General features: G+C 44.1%; 1 protein-coding gene and 1 non-coding gene across 10 annotated transcripts in view; both read left to right on the top strand.

The window, feature by feature from the left end:
* The window catches only part of RFFL (ring finger and FYVE like domain containing E3 ubiquitin protein ligase), an 86,524-nt gene that overhangs the window by 41,991 nt on the left and 27,988 nt on the right, over nt 1–16,545 (top strand). For 2 of the 9 annotated variants that reach the window (XM_053571002.1, XM_053570994.1), the window contains exons 2-3: nt 301–368; nt 2,831–2,895. The exons of 5 other annotated variants lie outside the window; for them this stretch is intronic. The gene's annotated coding sequence lies outside the window, so the exon portion shown is untranslated. The remainder of the gene's footprint in view (nt 1–300; nt 369–2,830; nt 2,896–16,545) is intronic. 2 more of the 9 variants (XM_053570996.1, XM_053570995.1) reach the window with 2 other exon arrangements.
* Nucleotides 5,614–5,723, top strand: LOC128571383 (U6 spliceosomal RNA). The gene has a single exon (XR_008375810.1). It is a non-coding gene; the product is annotated as a U6 spliceosomal RNA (small nuclear RNA).

The following is a 16,545-nucleotide window of genomic DNA, read 5'->3' as shown; positions in this document are numbered from 1 at the left end:
TCTCAGCAACCTACCTCTCGTTTCCCATTGCTTTCTACTGTGAAATCTGCTTTATTCCGTTCATTAGGGGGCTAGATTGGCTATAGGATAACCACCTACAGAAAATCATCTTGGAATCTTTGTAGATCATTACAACCACTTGAGAGATTTCAGAGTAGGTCCATTCTGCTGGCCTCAAACCATAATATGGGGTAGGTAGAGGTATTGATAATGATAATGATACTGATAATGAGGTAATTGATAACAGCAGTCTTTTTCTGATATTAGCATAAGTGTCTTTTTTCTTGAATCTCTTAACAGGTAGTGATTATGAGGCATTTTGCACTTTCTTGTGGGGTATGGGCAAAGAGTTAAATCTGAAGACCAGGGTAAGCACAGGTGTTCTTTGCAAAGAGAATATGACTAGAAATCTCCATTTCTGCTTTTTGGGATAGATACTGGGCATATCATATCTTGGCAAGAGCAGAAACCATTTCAGAAAGTCAGCATAATTTTCAGATTGAGATCAAATATCAAATCAAGCTAAAGGTCTGGTGGGGAAGGGTGCTTAGTCTGAATTCATCCTGGATTTATCACAAAATCTCTCATCTGACTTCACTGCAGTGCAAGCAGTTACAGTGCACAGGTAGGGGCCAGAGGTATGCCTTCACTCTTCTCTGAATTTGTCAGGGAAGAAGGATTCAGGAGCTAAGGGAGAAATTCTAAACTGGCTAGACTGTGGGGCAGAGGCCAGGAGTGACAAATTTACTAGCAATCCAGCAATCTGGAGTGGGATTGGGAAGAGATTTAACAGCCTGGGGCTGCTAGGAGGATAAACCAAGTCTGACCACCTGGGAGAGAGGTTTTTCAAGGGATCATTAAGAGCTCTTGGGAGAGTCCTGGCATCATTTAGTTCTTGGAGGAGTGGTTCAGAAATTAAACCTGGTTAAAGGTATTGGTATGCCTAAAGTTAAAAAAGCGGGATAGAGCAGATAAATTTTGTCTCTTTAAAGAATATTAAAAAATACTTCCTTTAAATTATTTACAGCCAACCTTTAACGAATAGAATGCCAATTATGTGCTGGGCACTGCTTTGACATGCATTATTATTATTATTATTATTTGAGACAGAGTCTCATTTTATTGCCCTCAGTAGAGTGCTGTGGCGTCACAGCTCACAGCAACCTCCAACTCCTGGGCTTAGGTGATTCTCTTGCCTCAGCCTCCCGAGTAGCTTGGACTATAGGTGCCCGCCACAGTGCCCAGCTATTTTTTTGTTGTTGTTGCAGTTTGGCCAGGGCCAGGTTGGAACTCGCCACCCTCAGTATATGGGGCAGGCACCCTACCCACTGGCCACAAGGCACCGCCCCTGACATGCATTATTTTAATCCTCTCAACTATCTTTTCATTGTAGCATTGTGGTTTGAGGAAAATAAGGTTTAAAGGGGTTAAATAACCCCAGAATCTAGAGTTCTATTCATTCCACACCACAGTACACTTGCTTGTAGTAACTTCTGTGCAATCTACTTTTAAAAGGCAGATTGAGTAGTAATGACGGAATACCTGTTCTAAGTGCTGCTTTTTCTCAGGGCATCGGAGTGCCAGAAACCTTCTTACCTATTCCCTGGCTTCTTTGTTTGTTTGTTTGTTTCTCTTAAAATTCTCCTTACCTAGCCAGGTTCTATGGCTCACACCTGTAATCCTAGTGTTCTGGGGGGCCGAGGCGGGTGGATTGCCTGAGCTCAGGAGGTTAAGACCAGCCTGAGCAAGAGCAAGACCCTATTTCTAATAATAGCAGGGCGTTGTGGCAGGCGCTTGTAGTCCCAGCTACTCAGGAGGCTGAGGCAAGAAAATTGCTTGTGCCCAAGAGTTTGAGGTTGCTGTGAGCTATGATGCTACAGCACTCTATTGAGGGTGACAAAACTGAGATTCTATCTCAAAAAAAAAAAAAAAGAGAAAAGAAATAAAGAAATAAAATCAGCCGGGCGTTATGGCGGGCGCCTGTAGTCGCAGCTACTCGGGAGGCTGAGGCAGGAGAATCGCCTAAGCCCAGGAGTTGGAGGTTGCTGTGAGCTGTGTGAGGCGACGGCACTCTACCAAGGGCCATAAAGTGAGACTCTGTCTCTACAAAAAAAAAAAAAAAAAGAAAGAAAATCTACATTACCTATTAGTCACTGTGATAATATCTTATGAAAGCAGTTTCTTCAGCTATAAGGTCCAGAAAACCTTAGCTGGTAAATCCTGTTTCCTGCATAAGAGTGTAAGGGATCAGAGTCTCTTTATTTTTAATGAGCTTTGTCATCAGTTTTGATGGAAGAAGGATCCTGCTGTAATTAAAGTGCAGGTCCATTTATTCTGTTTTCAACATGGTTAGAACGCTTGCTTTCCTGATTGACTCGTCCTTTGGGGCAGAATGCCTGGGCCGAAATGAAACACATAGGTTTCTCTGCTGCAGTGTTCAATCTGTCATCTCTTCTGAACTCCACACTAAGACGCAGCCATTTAATTGGTCAGACCCCGGGGGTGATATTTTGGCTCAGCTCCATTGGTTAGAATTACTTTTCCCTGAACTTCATAGCAGATGCTGAGGTCCCTCTGCAGATATTTGTCATAGACTAGTTGAAACCAGGGAGTTTCCAAGAACATTTATAACTTGTGATTATTATGTATGCTTTTCAGTTGTTCACAACAGTTATCACTTAAGGAAAAGAGCTTACTTACTGCCAGTGGGAAGTAAATCTCTCTCCTTTCCCTCTCATTCATATTGTCATTTTAACACATTATGTATGCTCCGAGACCCTCTGCTGTTCTCTTTCTGATTATATTTTGTTATGTTTCTCCTTCTACCTAGCTTGGGCTATGTGAGTCAGGAACAACAGGCAGCACTTCCCCCAGACGTGGGTGTATCTGGTTGAGGTCAGTTTGATTTCTAGCATTTCTTTTCTCTGGTTATTTTACTTCTGTGTTGTTGTTTTCATGTTTATTTGTATTTGCAATTCCCATTGCAGCACTTATTCTGAACTAAACCACAGTGAAGGTATTGAAGCCTTGTGTGCCTTTTGATGCACGGAAGAGATGGAAGTTACGGTTGTTCCTCTTCCGGGCTCTCCCCTTCTGTTTTTCTACTGCTGTCATAACTGTCAGTTTAAACATTTTCTGTTATTTTTTAAAGGTCAACTTGTTACTTTTCTTTCTTTCTTTTTTGAGACAGAGCTTTAAGCTCTCACCCTCGGTAGAGTGCTGTGGCATCACAGCTCACAGCAACCTCCAATTCCTGGGCTCAAGTGAGTCTCCTGCCTCTACCTCCCAAGTAGTTGGGACAGGGCGGCGCCTGTGGCTCAGTCGGTAAGACGCCGGCCCCATATACCGAGGGTGACGGGTTCAAACCCGGCCCCGGCCAAACTGCAACCAAAAAATAGCCGGGCGTTGTGGCGGGCGCCTGTAGTCCCAGCTACTCGGGAGGCTGAGGCAAGAGAATCGCTTAAGCCCAGGAGTTGGAGGTTGCTGTGAGCTGTGTGATGCCATGGTACTCTACCGAGGGCCATAAAGTGAGACTCTGTCTCTACAAAAAAAAAAAAAAAAATTCAACCAAGTAGTTGGGACTACAGGCACCCACCACAATGCCCGGCTATTTTTTGGTTACAGCCATCATTGTTGTTTGGCAGGCCCGGGCTGGATTCGAACCTGCCAGCTCAGGTTTATGTGGCTGGTGCCTTATCACTTGAGCCACAGGCACCAAGCCACATTCTTTGTTTTTTTCAAATAGTCTTAGGAAACAAAGAATTATCTTCAGTATGTCTGAGGTAGGCATGTTAAAGGTATTGCATGGTTATATGTATTTAAAATCATTAATTTGCTGATCATTGTGGAATCATAATTGTCTTTCTTAAGCATAAAATTTTGTCTTTTGTTTTTAGAGACGGAGTCTTATTTTGTCGCCCTCGGTAGAGTGCCGTGGTGTCACAATTCACAGCAACCGCCAGCTCTTAGGCTTAAGCCATTCTCTTGCCTTAGCCTCCCAAGTAGCTGGGACTACAGGTACCCGCCACAACACCTGGCTATTTTTTTTTTTTTTTTTGTAGAGACAGAGTCTCACTTTACTGCCCTCGGTAGAGTGCTGTGGCGTCACACGGCTCACAGCAACCTCCAGCTCTTGGGCTTATGTGATTCTCTTGCCTCAGCCTCCCGAGCAGCTGGGACTTACAGGCGCCTGCCACAACGCCCGGCTATTTTATTTTTTATTTTTTATTTTTTTTGTTGCAGTTAGGCCGGGGCTGGGTTTGAACCCACCACCCTCAGTATATGGGGCCCGCGCCCTACTCACTGAGCCATAGGCGCCACCCAACACCTGGCTATTTTTTTGTTGCAGTTTGGCTGGGGCTGGGTTTGAACCCACCATCCTCAGTAAATGGGGCTGGCACCCTACCTAATGAGCCACAGTCGCTGCCCCAGTCTTTTTTTTTTTTTTGAGACAGGGTCTAACTCTTTTGCTCAAACTGAAGTGTAATAGTGTGGTCATAGCTCACTGAAACCTTGAACTTCTGGGTTCAAGTGATCCTCCCACCTCAGCCTCTTAAGTAGCTAGTACTACAGGTGCAGGCTACCATGCCAGTGAATTTTTTTTCATCATTATTATTATTTTTGTAGAGATGGGGTCTCACTCTGTTACCTGGGCTAATCTTGAACTCCTGCTGTGAGCAGTCTCTTGCCTTGGTCTCCCAAACTATTGAGATTATAGGCATAAGCCACCCCACCCAGCCTCTGATTGTTTTTTTTTTCTTTAAATTAAAAGAGGCTTTCTTGCCATTCTCCTGACTTAATAATTCACTAAATGCGTGATGATTCCATTTGCCTGGCATTAAGGCTGAGAATAAAGCTGTGAAATAGACCTACTCTAGTTTCGTGTTTCACTTTCACACCTCAACTATAGGAGAAAAATACTTTAAAAGAATTATACAAATTGTTGGCCAATTGATTAGATATAGTGCTGCTAGAATGCTCCTTCCCCTGAAGCAATCACCATGAGATGCAGGGACCTGCTGGGGTGGTTCCTCTTGGAATCCCCAGAGGAATTGGTAGAGAGAAGTGCTAAATAGGTAAACTTACCAACGAATTGGAGTTATAGGGACGTGCGTAAGATACTATGAGAGCTCATGGTTAGGGAAAGTTTCCCTTACAAAATTAATCATATATAAGGGAATTCGGGTGGGAAAAGAGGCCCAGGCTGAGGGAACAGCTTGAGGGAAATTCCTGAAGCCAAAATAAGGTCAGTGTTTGAGGGGCTGAAAGAATAATAATAAAGCTAGGAGTAATGCCTTGAGCACTAAGGATTTACTTTCATTATTATTTAGTAGTTACCCAGTGAAAACTTTTTTTTTTTTTAAGAGATAGGATCTCTCTTTCTCAGGCTGGAGTGCAGTGGTATGATCATAGCTCACTGTAACCTTGAATTCCTGGGGTCAAGTGAGCTTCCCACCTCAACTTCCCAAAGTGCTGGGATTATAGGCATGAGCTACCATGCCCAGCCTGAAAACACTTAATAAAAGGAGGCTAATAGAGCATTATTTGCAGTAGAAATAATTCAGTCAAAACCCCTCCTCTGCTGAATAAAGGTAAGAATAGAAACTGAAATGTGTGCTTGCTTCAGCAGCACAGCACGTAAACTAAAATTGGAACAATATAGAAAGATTAGCATGGTTCTTGTACAAGACGATACACAAATTTGTGAAGTGTTCCCTATTTTTGCAGCCTTTGTAGAGTTGGGACTCATGCCTTCTGTCCTCATCTTGGCCAGGGGCCTTTATCTCACCCCTCTCTGATCTCTACATCTTTATAAAGTACTGACATGTCCTTCCTAATAAATAGACCCTCAGAGTTCTCTTTAAAAAAAAACTGGGTGCAGGGGCTCACACCTGTAATCCTGACACTCTGGGAGGCTGAGGCAGGTGTTTGAGCTTATGGGTTTGAGACCAGCCTGAGTAAGAGTGAGACCCTGTCTCTACTAAAAATGAAAAACTGAGGCAAGAGGATCACCCGAGCCCAAGAGTTTGAGGTGTCTGCCGTGATGCCTGGCTAGTTTTTAGAGATGGGGTCACGCTCTTGCTCAGGCTGGTCTCTGAACTCCTGAGCTCAGGCAATCCACTGGCCTTCCAGGGTGCTAGGATTACAGGTGAGCTACTGAGCTGCTCCTCCAAAATGTGTCGTTTTTTTTGTTTTTTTTTTTTTTTTTTTGAGACAGTCATTATGTTACTCTTGGTAGAGTGTCGTGGTGTCACAGCTCACAGCAGCCTCAAACTCTTGAGGCAAGTGAATCTCTTGCCTCAGCCTCCCAAGTAGCTGGGACTACAGGTGCCCGCCACAACGCCCAGATGTTTTTTGGTTGTAGTTGTCACTGTTGTTTGCAGGCCCGGGCTAGGTTCGAACCCACCAGCTCCAGTGTATGTGGCTGGCGCCTTAGCTGCTGAGCTACAAGCAGAGCCCAAAACAACATTTTTAATTCAAAAGTTAATCTATTGCTGTGAGCTGTGATGCGACAGCACTCTACCAGAGGGTGACATAGACTCTGTCTCATTAAAAAAAAAAGTTAAGCTCCTAAATCAATAGCTATAAACTACTCAAGATATGTACTTTGAGATTATAGCTGAATTTACACAACAACAAGAATGGGAGCTGTGAGGTGAAGGTCACATAGGATCAAAACCAGCCAGACCAGCTGTGTTGTCTGGGCCCTAGCCTGACTGACTCCATCTTCTTCTCGCTATATATAATCTCAAAGTGCTGGACGCTTGGCTTGGTGAGTAGATGGTCCTTTTTGGTGTCTTTAGAAGGGGGTGGGTATTAAGTATATCTTCCCTGGCTGGGTGCCGTGCTCACTCCTATACTCTTAGCACTCTAGGAAGGCGAGGTGGAAGCTCAGGAGTTTGAGACTACTCTGAGCAAGAGGGAGATACACCCCTCTCCCCACGCACAAACTAAAAATAGAAAAACTAGCTTGGCATTGTGGTACACACCCGTAGTCCCAGCTACTTGAGAGGCTGAGGCAGGTTGATTGAGTTTTAGGTTGCTGTGAGCTAGACTGAGGCCACCGGCACTCTAGCCCTGGTGAGAGAGTGAGACTCTTTCTTCCCTGCAGGCCCCTAACTCCGTGAAATCACTGACTTTGCCCTCCCAGTCCACAGGCAGTGTGGATGGTGCAAGCTACCCTGTCTTTCTATAGGGCCCCAATTAGGGAACTTGGACTCACATCCACGTCCTACAAGTTGTCTGACGTCGGTTCAGTCACCCAGTCCTCAAGGCCCAGCCCCTTCATTCACAAAATGAGCATTTTAATTCTGATTTTTGTAGGGTTATTGTGCTAAATGAAACATAGATGCAAACTTGGCCCATGTTGGGTATTTTGTAAGGTTTTAACTTTGTCCTTATCATCTCAGAAGGAATTTTCAGGAATGCTGACTCTGAATAACACCCTGATTTTTCCCTTGCCTGCTATCTGAAATAAAAGCACAAAAGATCAGCTCACTACTAAAGCTTCAGTTCTTTATATTAAAGTATAATTTTTGTTTTTTTGAGATACAGTCTCAGTATGTTGCCCTTGGTAGAGTGCTATGGCGTCACAGCTCACAGCAACTTCAAACTTTTGAGCTCAAGTGATTCTCTTGCCTCAGCCTCCCGAGTAGCTAGGACTACAACGCCTGGCCATTTTTGTTGTTGTTGTTATTGTTTAGCAGTCCTGGGCTAGGCTCGAACCCGCCACCCCAGTGTATGTGGCTGGCACCCTACTCACTGAGCTATGGGCACGGAGCTTAAAGTATAACTCTTTAATAAGGAACTGGAAGAGAAAGGGGACTCTATTCCTACTGTCTTTGAAGTCACTGACATCTTGGTGAATAGAAGCTCTGGTTTGGAGAGGCAAACATCTAATCCTCTGTGGCTAGTGCCAGGGCCTTGTCATAATGCCTACTGTTTACTGAATGTCTAGCACTGCCCTTGGCTCTTTATGTAAGATTGAAAAGCCAGGTATAGGTATGACACCTCTTTATACTGAATACCGCTGTGTGTCCAGCTGTGAGGTATAGATCAGTTTATTCCTGTTATTAATGAAGCTCATAGAGGCAACTTAAACCCCTTCATTATTAGAACCAGAGTTTAAAGTCAATCTGATTCTATAGCTGAAGTAAAATTTGGGAGCATCTCCAACACAATTGTTCTGTTTTCTTAAAATTTAGCCATAAAATACAATTTTTACTTAGGAAATATACATTGTCCCTTACCCACATCCAAAAGACTGCCTTGGAGGATGGAAAAGGCCCATTAGGATTTAATGCCTTAGGAACAAAAAATTCCTGTCTGTGAAATATTCTCTGTTTATGTCCAGCCCATGTACCAATTCAGCAGTGTAAGCCTTGGGTTCTAAAGTTCTACCATGAACTTGTCTCCTCTGTTATTTAAGTATTCTGAATTCTTCATTCTAAAACAGAGATCTCAGAAATAACCTCAGTGTCACAGAGAACATGCTTTGCTGTCCACACCCAGCCAGTGAGACCAGTTTACTCAGCAGGTTGCTTATTCACTAATGCAACAGTTGCCCTATTTCGTGCTCATTGTGTTGTCACCAGCATTTTAAACCTGCCCAAGTTAAGACAGGTTTACTGGAAAATTCCAAATGCAATCCTGAGATTCTGTTTTGAATTAACAGTTTCAAGGAAGTTCAAGTTTCTTGCCAGTCTGGGTTATTTTTAAAAGTAGGCAGCCTTCCAATTTAAGAGATGATTTTAAATTTCAGGTGAGTTCTCAAGATACAGATGATGGTGTATTGTGTTGTCAGGTGTAATCAGCTGTGTCAGAGCCTGCCCCACCAGAGCCTTGGGTGGTAGGAGATTTAAGCGTTGGGTGACCAGAGAAAGGAGGAGACATAGGCTGTAGCTTTTTTTTTTTTTTTTTTGAGACAGTCTCACTTTGTTGCCCTCAGTAGAGTGCTGTGGTGTCAGAGCTCACAGCAACCTTAAACTCTTGGGCTCAAGTAATTTTTTTGTCTCAGTCTCCCGAATAGCTGGGACTATAAGAACCCACCACAAAGCCCGACGATTATTATTTTATTTATTTATTTATTTATGAGATGGAGTCTCACTCTGTCACCTTGGTAGATTCCCCTGGTGTCACAGCTCACAACACCCTCAAACTCTTGGGCTTAAGTGATTCTCTTGCCTTAGCCTCCCAAGTAGCTGGGAGCCTAAAGCGCCCACCACAACGCCTAGCTATGCCCAGCTATTTTTAGAGACGAGGGCTCACTCTGGCTCAGGCTGGTCTTGAACTTGGGAGCTCATGTGATCCACCCACTTGGCTTCCCAGAGTGCTAGGATTACAGACTTGAGCCACCGCACCCAACAGATGTAACTTATAGTTCAATAATTTTATCTAATGGTTGCCATAGGTCAGGTACTTAATGTTATTTCTCATTCCTAAATTTACGCTGCAACATGGGGAATAATTATTCTGTTTAGAGAGGTGAGGAAACGGGCTTAAAAAGCTTAAGTAACTTGCCTAAGGTTAGCCGCCCCTCACTTCTGTTACAGGACTTTTTCTTTCTTGTGCTCACTTTGCCCCTATAAATAGTGAGAAAATGCTTTTGCCTCCAAGGAGAGATAACTAGTACTTGCCTCATCAGCTGCGCTGATAAAATATCGAATGTTCTCTGACCTCAGTTTGTTCATTCCACAAGTTACCTGGGTGCACTGTGAAGTGGCACTGCACTGGCTTGTGTGGAGGGGATGAGGACGGACCAGGCTCCTGCCCATTTGGACATTAACAAACAGAATAGAAGATTCTAATAGTACCTGTGTGCATGACTGGGGAGAACTCCTTATAGGTGACATTTGAGATGAGAGCTAAAGGCTGAAGATAGCAGAAGAGGCACGAGAGAGGACAAGGCAGGAAGGGGGACTGTGCCCAAAGAGAAGTTTAACCATGTAAGGAGTGGGGATTTTTATTTATTTTTGAGAGGAAAAAGTCCCTGCCCTCATGGAGTTTCTAGTCTAGTTAGGGAAGGCAGTACACAAATAAGTAAATAAAATAAGCTGGTACCAAGTGCTATGTGTGAGATTGGCAAGCGATGTTTAAGCTGATGCTTGGATGGCAAGAAGGAGCCAACCACGTGAAGTTCTGGGGAGGATAGTCCAGGTGGAAGGAACAAACATCAATCGAAAGGGCTTGAGCTGAGGAATGTAAGTAGTAGATAAAAGATGATGATTTAGCCCACTGTCAGGGGCAAGGGAGATTGAGGTAGGAATTTAGGAAGGAAATTGGTGTTTAAAGTAGCTAAGTAGCTGGGTGAAGTGGCTCACTCCTGTAATCTTAGCACTCTGGGAGGCCCAGGTGGGTGGATTGCTTTAGCTCAGGAGTTGGAGACCAACTTGAGCAAGAGGGAGACCCCATCTCTACTAAAAATAGAAAATTTAGCTGGACATTGTGGTGGGTGCCTATAGTCCCAGCTACTTGGGAGGCCAGGAGTTTGAGGTTGCTTGTGAGCAATGACACTAACAGCACTTTACCAGGGCAATAGAGTAAGACTGTGTCTCAAAAAAAAGCTACCTGAGGTGCACGGAAAAGGGTGGCTCACAATAGCTGGGACACACACAGCATTTAAGAACAGAGGGGGCTCAGCGCTTGTAGCTCAAGCGGCTAAGGCATAGCCACATACACCAGAGCTGGCAGGTTCAAATCCAGCCCAGGCCTGCCAAACAACAATGACAGTTACAACCAAAAAATGGCCAGGCGTTGTGGCAGGTGCCTATTGTCCCAACTACTTGAGAGGCTGAGGCAAGAGAATCGCTTAAGCCCAAGAGTTGGTGTTTGCTGTGAGCTGTGACGCTATAGCACTCTACTGAGGGCGACATAGTGAAACTCTGTCTCAAAAAAAAAGGGAAGGCAGAAGGGCCAGCAAGGTGGCTTTGATGTAGGAAGAAAGTCAAGGGTGCAGAGTTGTGGAAGGTAAGCGACGATTAGAGGGAAGAGTGATTGGAGGAGGGAAGGGTTGCTGTGTCCAGCACCGCTGGGAGGTGGAGTAAGATGAGGACAGAGAAGTGCTGGTTAGATCTGGCCACTTGGAATCCCTCTGTGACCTTGAAAAGAGATTAGATGGAATGGTTGGGTTAAGCTAGATGAGAAGGTTGAAGTGTAAATGAAAGGTTAAGGAAATGAAGTCAAATGTTTGGAGGAATTTTGATTTAGAGGAGAACAGAAAAGGAACTTCACTGGGGATAGGGAAACGGTAGGGTCAAAATGGGGTTGGATTTTTTTTTTTTTTTTTGGAGACAGAGCCTCAAGCTATCACCCTGGGTAGAGTGCTGTGCCATCACAGCTCACAGCAACCTCCAACTCCTAGGTTCAAGGGATTCTCCTGCCTCCGCCTCCCAAGTAGCTGGGACTACAGGCGCCCACCACAACGCCCAGCTAGTTTTTGGTTGTAGCCGTCACTGTCGTTTTGGTGGGCCCAGGCTGGATTCGAACCCGCCAGCTCAGGTGTATGTGGCTGGCACCTTAGCTGCTTGAGCCACAGGTGCTGAGCCAGGGGTTGGGTTTTTTTTTTTTAAACAAATTACATATATTCTAGGTGCTTTAAAAAATTTCTCATCTCAATTTTTAATCGAAATGTAACTAGAGAAGTATATATATAGTGAATGTACAGTTTGATGAATTTTCACAAAGTAAACATATCTGGGTAATCACACAGACTAAGAGAGAATGTTACCAGAAGCTCCCTTTTGCCACCTTTCATCTACTATTCTACACCCCAGAACAACCACTATCCTGGTTTCAAGTGCCAGATTAGTTTGACTGCTCTTGAATTTATATAAATGGAATAATTTAGTATGTGTTCGTTTGTTCCCACTGCTTTCACTCATCACCGTAAGAGTCATCTGTATTGTTTATTCTCATTGCTTTAAGAATTGTAATTTACTCCTCCCTTCTATTGTTGCTGCGTACTTGGATTGTTTCCCGACAGGGTTATTACAATAGTGCTTCCAAGAACATTACTGTTTACTTCTTTTGGCCAGCATATTTCTGTTGGGCATATACCTGGAAGTGGGGTTGCAAAGCCATGGAAGTAAATGTGTGTGTGTAAATTTCCAAATCAGTTGTACTTGTTTGCACTTTCACCTGCAGCATGAAGTTCCAGTTGCTCTACATCCTCACCAACACGCGCTAATATCTCTTTTCCATTTTAGTCATTCCCATGGGTATCTGGTGGTAACATGCTATGGTTGTAATTTGTGCTTACCTTATAACAAGAAAGAGTTTTTAAAACCTGGGAGATCCTGGAGAGTGCTTATATGCTCAGCTCACAGGAAAGTTCCCATTGAGAGGGAGAGCAAAAGTTAAGAGGAAATGGACCACAGGGTAGACGGATTTCTTTTTTTTTTTGGAAAATCAGTAATACTACTTAAGAGCGTAAGCTTTAGGGTCTGAGTGACCTAGGTTCAAATGGCTTTGCTACCGTTCACCTGTGACCTTCAGCAAGTCACTTCCCCTGAAGTTTGGTTTTCTCACCTGAAGATGGGAAGAACTAGTCCACTTCACCAGAATTGTTGTGAGGGTCACATGAGATAGCTCAGTGCCTGGCCAATAAGATGCATTCTTCCAGGGGAGAATTCTTCCACTTTCTTCTTCACTTCTCCAAATACATAATTACTTAGCATTTTTTCAGAGAGGCTTAGCTTAAGCCATATTGATAGGCTTTTCATAGCATTTCCTTTCAAAACCATTGCAGTTGTACTTTAATTGCTTTTTAAGGATAATGTACATGATGAAGCTAAGCTTGTTCTGAATTAATGATCCATAACCTGGGATACTTTTCTTTATGCACTTACGATATAGATGCTTTTAACCATTAGGAATACATTAGTGACAGTAGTGGTACCACCCTCAGTAAGCTGGAGATGATTCGGTGAAGCTTGTAATCAGACATTTTCTGATTTGCCCTGTCAGAAAAGGTACATCTTTGAGGCTGGGGGCGGCATTTTAATTTGGTATGTTAAAGGAGTTTTGTGAAGTGCCATCCAGTGGGTTCACTGGAAATGTGATGATTCCAGGATGTAGTTGTCTACGCATCTGTGTAAGGCCTGTTGTTGCAAAAGTGCCTTGGTGCCCAGAGCAGTTAATTAAAAACAGAACAGATTGGATGAGAACCTTGGGAACTTTATTTCCTTGCTTTTCAGAGGTTTACAAGGTGGTTTTGGAGATTTTGCAAACCAGCCCCAATCCTTCAACTCCTCCCTCCTTTCCTGGGGAAGCCCATGATAACCACTGATCGACTTTAGATGATTTGCCTCAAGCAGGTGAACAAGTGAAGTGTTGTAACATTACCTGTGAATCCTGGACTTAATAGGTAGAAATCACATTATCTGCCCTCTTGCCTCTATGACTGTACTCAGCCCACCTGAAGTAGGTAATTTATCTTTACCTTGTTAGTAACACTAAAATGTTCCTGTTCAGTAGGGCTAAGTCTCCCAAGAAATACCAGCGAACGTACCAAGCCGACAATATTATTTCCCATGTGCTAGCTTGCCCTGGCCTCATCCCAGAGAGTTCTTCCATAGGGCATAGAAAATGTTCTTATTTATCCCCAGCTTGTATCTCCCGTTTTTCCTCCCCTTTAGGGAGAGTGGAAAAGGAGAGCTTGGTTTCAAATGAGCTCAGTAGAAGAGCAGTCTGATACTGAGAATTTCGAAGATTAAATTGTCAAGTCTGTCTTTTCAGAAGAGGGTGAGGAGAGTTTGGGAAGGAATTTTTAAGCCCTCAGTGAAGATTTGATAATAATTTTCTTTCAAGATCAGAAGGAGGTTAGCACATCAGAGAGTGAAGTTTTTCAGTTACTACCAGAGGGAGAATTCTTTACTGGTTCCACTTTCAGTATTTAGTAAAACACTGAGTTGCCACTTACGTGTGTCTATTTAGGGCTGAGGGAAAAAAAAATATTCCCAAGAGGAAAGTATTTGGCATTATTAAAATTATAAACTTGTTCCTTCTGCCCTGCCCCCAGAAATAATCCCGAATATAGTTGTTATTTAGGTTTAGGGCTTTCTAGTTTGGCAGGAGAGTACTAACTGACCAGATTAGGAGATGTTTCTTTTTTTGCTATTTAAATATCTGTCAGTAAAAGCGTAGCCTGCTAACTTTGGTGAACCTGCTGTTAGACTGAGCAGGTCTAAGGTGTTTTATATAGCATTAGAGACCTGTTACCTACTTGCTCCTTCCCTTCTTTTTTTGGAGACAGAGTCTCACTCTGTTGCCCGGGGTAGAGTGTTGTGGCATTGTCACAGCTCACAGCACCCTCAAACAACTGGGCTCAAGTGATCCTCTTGCCTCAGCCTCCCCAGTAGCTGGAAGTGCAGGCACCTGCCACAATGCCTGGTTAGTTTTTCTGTTTTTAGTAGAGATGGTGTCTTATTCTTACTCAAGCTGGTCTCAGACTCCTGAACTGAAGTGATCCACCTGCCTTGGCCTCCCAGAATGCTAGGATGACAGGCATGAGACACCCTGCCCAGCCTGTGCCTTCCCACCGTAACCCCCCGCCCACATACATATCCCTAAACATGAGGCTATGGGACAACAGCATGGCAAATTTCAAGTCTTCTCACAGTACCACATTGATTTTTTTTTTAAAGTAGTCAAATACTTGAACAGGCCAATGGCTTTTCTTCCAGAGATGCTTGGAGGCGGCACTTCAGGTTAGAACTGAAGTTGAGAGAATGAAATTAGTGCAGAGAGGCTCGGTGCTGTAGCACAGTGGTTATGGCATTGGCCACATACACCGAGGCTGGCGGGTTCGAACCCACCCTGGGTCAGCTAAACAACAAAACTGCAACAAAAAAGAAATAGTCAGGCCTTGTGGCAAGTGCCTGTAGTCCCAGCTACTTGGGAGGCCAAGGATCGCTTAAGCCCAAGAGTTTGAGGTTGCTGTGAGCTGTGACACTATAGCCGTCTACAGAGGGCGACATCTGTCTCAAGAAAAAAAAAAAAAAAAAAGAGAAAGAAAGAAAATAGTGTAGAGGAAGATATTTTTTCTTGATTCCCAGCTAAGGAAGAGCTTAATGAAGAAGTCCAAGTTGAGCTGTGGTGTGTTCCCCACCGCAGTCCCCTGTGGAAATCACTTTCAGTATCTCCAGTGCCAGCCACTTAGCTGGTGCATCCTGAGTGCTTGTTAAAACACGTGGATTTCAACAATATACAGCTTTCCAGTTTTTCCCCTCTCACTGTGCCTTACCAGGTGGGTCTACTCATTTTATGCCAAGATGCTTCTCAGAAAAAATTCAGAACCTGTAGATTCCTTGTGTGGAAGAAAAGTTTGGGTTTCTCCCCTTTTCCTTTTTATTTAATTCTTTCACTTTTCTGATGCTAATGCTATAAACTTGTCTTTGGTTACATCTGCCTTCACCCCCTTCTACTCTCTGGTGAACGACTTTCCCCTGCCCAGGGGTAGTTGACCCCCTAACCTGATCACATGATCGCATTTCTCTGTTCCGGCCCTTGGTTTTGCTCTCATCGCTTATTGCCAGCTTCCCTTCCTCTGCAATCTCTTTGTTTGGGGGGTTTCCTAGGCAATTTATGAATATGCCTACACTTAGTGACCCTGGATCCTCTCCAGCAACTGCCTTTCTCTCCCTTTCGTACTTAGGTTTCTTGAAGGAATAATTTATCCTTGGAATCTTGTGAATTCTCATTCATTTTCCAGCCTATGATTATCAGTCACCTTCTTTCTTCCTAAACTGCTCAAGGAAAGATCACACTGACACTTTGCTAAAATGAAGTCCGTCAGGCATTTGGCATTCTTGACAAAGTCTCACTCATCTTAGCCCATCCTTGCCTCTCCTGCACCTCCCCCCATTCTTCCTTCTAAGGGCTTTATTTCAGTCAATAATTCCACTCTTTTTATTTTACTTTATTATTATTATTATTTTTTTTTTTTGTAGAGACAGAGTTTTACTTTATCGCCCTCGGTAGAGTGCCGTGGCATCACACGGCTCACTGCAACCTCCAACTCCTGGGCTTAGGCGATTCTCCTGCCTCAGCCTCCCAAGTAGCTGGGACTACAGGCGCCCGCCACAACGCCTGGCTATTTTTTTTTGTGTGTGTGTGTAGAGACAGAGTCTCACTGTACCACCCTTGGGTAGAGTGCCATGGCGTCACACGGCTCACAGCAACCTCCAACTCCTGGGCTTAGGCGATTCTCTTGCCTCAGCCTCCCAAGCAGCTGGGACTACAGGCGCCCGCCACAACGCCTGGCTATTTTTTTTTGTGTGTGTGTGTAGAGACAGAGTCTCACTGTACCACCCTTGGGTAGAGTGCCATGGCGTCACACGGCTCACAGCAACCTCCAACTCCTGGGCTTACACGATTCTCTTGCCTCAGCCTCCCAAGCAGCTGGGACTACAGGCGCCCGCCACAACGCCTGGCTATTTTTTTTTGTGTGTGTGTGTAGAGACAGAGTCTCGCTGTACCACCCTTGGGTAGAGTGCCATGGCGTCACACGGCTCACAGCAACCTCCAACTCCTGGGCTTACACGATTC

This window comes from Nycticebus coucang, chromosome 18, assembly GCF_027406575.1.
Source record: "Nycticebus coucang isolate mNycCou1 chromosome 18, mNycCou1.pri, whole genome shotgun sequence".
In the NCBI taxonomy this organism is placed as follows: Eukaryota; Metazoa; Chordata; class Mammalia; order Primates; family Lorisidae; genus Nycticebus; species Nycticebus coucang.
Note: the sequence above shows the minus strand (reverse complement) of the source record. Positions and strands in the feature narration are given on the sequence as shown.